Source organism: Cryptomeria japonica, chromosome 10 (genome assembly GCF_030272615.1).
Source record: "Cryptomeria japonica chromosome 10, Sugi_1.0, whole genome shotgun sequence".
Lineage (NCBI taxonomy): Eukaryota > Viridiplantae > Streptophyta > Pinopsida > Cupressales > Cupressaceae > Cryptomeria > Cryptomeria japonica.
The window spans coordinates 751137189-751142053 of NC_081414.1; the positions used below are offsets into that span (position 1 = coordinate 751137189).

At 39.2% G+C, this 4865-nt stretch overlaps 1 pseudogene; it reads left to right on the top strand.

Annotated features, from left to right (window-relative positions):
* Positions 1 to 1649: 1649 nt before the first annotated feature.
* Positions 1650 to 4614, top strand: LOC131076785 (uncharacterized; annotated as a pseudogene).
* The last annotated feature ends 251 nt before the right edge of the window (positions 4615 to 4865 follow it).

Sequence of the window (4865 nt, forward strand, 5' to 3'; positions counted from 1 at the left end):
ACTTCCATTATGTAACATCCTAATTACATGCCCTTATGCATCATGGAAATGTCATAAGATCTCTCACACATCTTACAATGTCATAATATGCTCTTACATATCTCTATGAAATTAGATTCTCTTACAAATTTTTACACACATCATAAAAGGCAATACACATGGAACATACTGTAAAAATAAAACGGGATGTCATTTTATAAGAGGTCATTCAAACAATGATAAATAAGAAATAAGTTTAAAGTTAGAATTGCAAGGTGTATGGCACACCTATTCCAACATTCTCCCACTTTTTGTATAACTTACAAGAGTAAAGGTGAATTTCCAACAATTTGTGATCTAATTGTTAGGGGCCAAAAAATCCGTAGACTCACCACAACACCTTTTTTTTTTTGTTATTGGAGGCTTCATTCAAATAATTTGTAACATTCACCAAAGTGTCAACATTTTCAAACATCACCCTTTAATCCTCCACCATGTCATGAACAACAATGGTATTACAAATTTATATGGTTCATTTGTGTATGAAAAGTTGAGTATTTTGAACCAATTTGATAACATTTTTCTTGTCACATCCAAGTTGAACTACTCCCTAACTTAGCTCAACATCTAAACACAACCTCTAAAGTGATTGTCTCCTTACATACAAGAATAATAATAATGTACTTAGCCTCTTTTGTGGAAAAAGTGACCAGAACACGTGTCACTTACTTATCTAACTATTTGCACCACCAAGTAGGTTAAAAATATAACCATTGGAAAACCTTTGCTTGTCCAAATCTATTACCATATATGAGTCAACAAACCCCCTGATCCCCAAGTGCTACAACTACTCAAATAATTTGCTACAATTTCCACCAACCTTGCTATGTTGTAAGTGACCTTTATGCCTTTGCTACAAGTGATTGTTACCCCTTTATTGCAAGTGACCCATACTTTGCTACAAGTGAACTTGGTAGAAAAAATATATTCTAGAGTGCCTTGCATGTGCCTAAAAACTCTCTTTACTAGTAGACAATGCTTTATGCCAAAATTAACTATAAATTGGCTCAAGAGTCCCACTACTTGGGCAATGTATGGTCTAGTATAGAACATGACACTACCAATTGCACTAGCCTAAGAAACGTGAAATATATCCTCTATTTTTTGAAGATGGACATTTCTTAATGGATATCTTAGTGTTGGTGTTGGAAATAAGCCACACCCAAACCGATGATGGACTGGTCCAAGAGGGGCCAATAGCTCAGTGGTAGAGAACTCCAGCAGCGTATGGAAGGTCCTAGGTTTGAGTCCTAGCTGGTCCATGTGTCAACATGGTATCAGAGCCAGGTTCAGGCTAGGAGCCCCAAGCACACGAGAGGTGTGGCTTAAGGGGGGGTGTTGGTGTTGGAAATAAGCCACACCTGGACCGATAATGAACTAGTCCCAGAGGGGCCAGTAGCTCAGTGGTAGAGCACTTCAGCAGCATATGGAAGGTCCGAGGTTCGAGTCCTAGCTGGTCCATGTATCAGAGCTGGTTCCTTCTATAGAGTCTAACCGCTTGAAGGAAGATCATGTGTTTTTGAGGGAGTTCAATACACCACACAGAGGAGAGGCAAGGGGAAAACCAAAACTAGAGTAGAAAGAAGAATTTTTTGGTCAAGAGAGGAAACATGGCGGAAGCATTGGTACTGCGCGACACAATGGAGGGGCACTCAGACTAGGTGACGACCATTGTGACGCCCCTCTACAATTCGGATATGATTGTGTCCGCCTCGTGTGACAAATCCATCCTACTGTGGCAGCTGACCAAAGAAACAATCTATGGTGTGTTGAGGAGTCGCCTCACGGGCCACTCTCACTTTGTACGTGATGTGGTGATCTCATTAGATGGGCAGTTCGCTCTATCAGGGTTGTGGGACAGTGAGTTGAGGCTCTGGGATCTCAGCACCGACCTCACTACCCCGCGCTTCGTGGGGAAATCCAAGGATGTCCTCAATGTGGCCTTCTCCATTGACAATCATCAGATTGTGTCCGCCTCGCGTGACCGCACAATCAAGTTGTGGAACATTCTGGGCGAGTGCAAGTACACGATCCAACATTCTATATTCGAATTCTTGATTCGAGAAGGAGAATGAAATATTTGGTTTCATGGAAGGCCTCAATAGTTTCAGTAGTTTTAGAATTATTATCACAAAGATGAGTAGTTGAGTGTGTGGTGAAGGAGGCATTCAGACACGATCCAAGGCACCCGCAATGGTCACAGTTCCTTCAAAGATATCTCCGACCTAAGGTCCGAAGTCCATGGAATGCTTCATTTTTCCATAGCTGAGGTTCCTTTTCGGGTTCCACTTGAAATAAATATTGTGCTGGTTGGATTCAATGGTGATGGTGGCTATAGGTACTCTTTGGATGCCCGCAAGCTGGAGGAGTTTATGAAATAGAGATTTCCATCACACCATCCTGCATGTTTGGAGACTGCTTTACCATTGGACATCGAGCATGATCTTCATTATAATGTTATTCTTGTTGGGGAACTAGAGCTGATAGATTTGGAGCAAGCGTTGAGGAGTGCAATGGTACCTGTAGGTTCAACAAGGCATAATGTGTATGGAAAATAAGTACCACTACTAGAGATTGAAGCAAAAACCATTGAGCCAATTTTTCAAAGACTTTACACCTACTTGTTTGGTGTTAAAGAAGATTCTTCTGCTGCAAAGATCAATGGGCCAATGCCAAATGTAATCTTCATTCTAAATTTTGAAAAAATTGAAGGACTTACCACTGAGCAAAGGATGCAGCAAGAGGGGAATTATATTTATTGGTATCGTTATAATGGAGGAGGAGCATCACAAATGTGGTTGAGCTCAGGCAGATATGTTGTCATAGACCTTTCTGCAAGTCCATGCACATATGGAAAGATAGAAACAGAGGAAAGTAGTGTAAGTTACAGAATAGTTCCAAGTTTGTGTTGGCATATTGCATGAAGATTGCATTAATGAAGTTTAAGTATTGTCATTGATGTCAATTGTAACTGGTAATGATGTTCTTTTGCAACCGATAGTTGTGTAAGTGATGGAAACCGATATTAATTAAGAAGTAGGGAGATCAACTGGTAACCCTACCTATTGATGTGCCAAACCCTAACCGATGGAGCTTGGTGAATCGGTTGTGTTGATTTGTGTTGATCTATGATCAAATGGTGATAGGTGATGATTATGCCACGTATGCATGGTTGCATGTGATGAGTTTCAAAGTGTTTGGCACACAGAGATAACTGTTTTATCTTGGGAATCAACAAGTGCATTGCATGAAGTGGAAACCACGTGATGAGTTACGGGTTTTGATGAGCAGTGATCAAGGAGCGGTCGAGGTTGTCTTGGACAATGTGCAATTATTTCTATGCAATCCAACGATCATGTTTGAACCGATTTTTGTTTGTAATCTCTATGAGATCTTAGGTTTTGTGATGTGTTACAAACCTATTGTTTTGCCTATAAGGTCGATGAGTTGTTTTGTTATAGTGTTGACAATTTTAGTTAAGTGTCGATGTGATTGATTGTCAAACCAGAATGAGTATCTACAGAATGTTTAAAGGAAGATAGGAGCATGAAAAAGATCTGATCAAGCAAATAGTGCTATTTACTAGATCATCATAAACCCTGTTGTTCTCTAACAATTACAACAGTTAAATTCTTTAACCGGGTAAGCTTTCACAGGCTTGGTGTTTCCTAAATCCTCTAACCAGGTGATCCATTAGCTTGGATTTTCAAATCCTCTACTGAGGCTACTCCTAACAGGGTATTGCTTCTAACAAGGCATTATAGTCAATCCCTTGACAAGGTGGTCTTTAACAAGATCTGTTCCTATTCCTAATAGGACATTTTGTAAAGCTTTAACAACCTTGGCTCCTAACAGGGCGAACTTCAAAAGAGTTCAGAATAATTGTGCGTATTCATCCCCACCATGGTTTTTCCCATTTGGGTTTCCACATCAAAAATCATTGTGTCAAGTGGTGAATGGATTTTGTGGTTATATTTTTGATATGGTTAATTTGCTTAACTGATAAAGCCACTTAGATGTGTTAAGATGACTAACAGTAATATGAAATGTGCTTTTACTATTCTTAGTAAAGTGGTTTCACATTTTGGTAAAATGGTTTGATGTTTCAGATCTGTTATATTGTTATTATGTTATATCAGTTAATTGGTAAACTTGTAAGTGCAGTTACAGTTTATTGTTCAGTGTTTGAACTGGTTAGTTCAGGAATTGTTTTATGAGTTGGTTTTTAAGTTTGGTGAAAGATTAGTTTGTTTTCTATCTACTGATTCACCCCCCCTCTTAGTAGTTGTTTGGATCCTTATTAATTCATCATACCATCAATTTGTTAAATATACTTTTTCAAGAGGTCAAGATCCTATTAATGCAAGTTCCACGCATGAACTAGTTACTGACAACTCTCGGCTCTTATATCTATAACTATCAAGCATGTTATAGCTCCAGATGTCCGGTTTGAGACTGTTGATTTGGCCACACAGATACTTGTTCTTGTAATAATATTACAAAACCATAATCATTACAATCTCTTTGAAAGAGGCCTACAACATCGATATGCCTGCCATTGAGACAAAGGTCTAATCAGAGATTGCATTCAAGGAAGGAAGATTGCTTGCATTTCTTCGCAGAGGAAGAATCAACATTCAGAGGGAGTTTGACTTATCGTTAGAAGTAACCTTGGACGAAGAGATCAGAAGGTTGATATCTGCTTTAGAGGGAGCTTGACATTTTCAGTTTCAGAGGGAGCTTGATATTTCAGCTTAAGAGGGAGCCTGACTTTTTAGCTTTAGAGGAAGCTTGACATTTCAGCTTCAGAGGGAGCCTGATTTTCC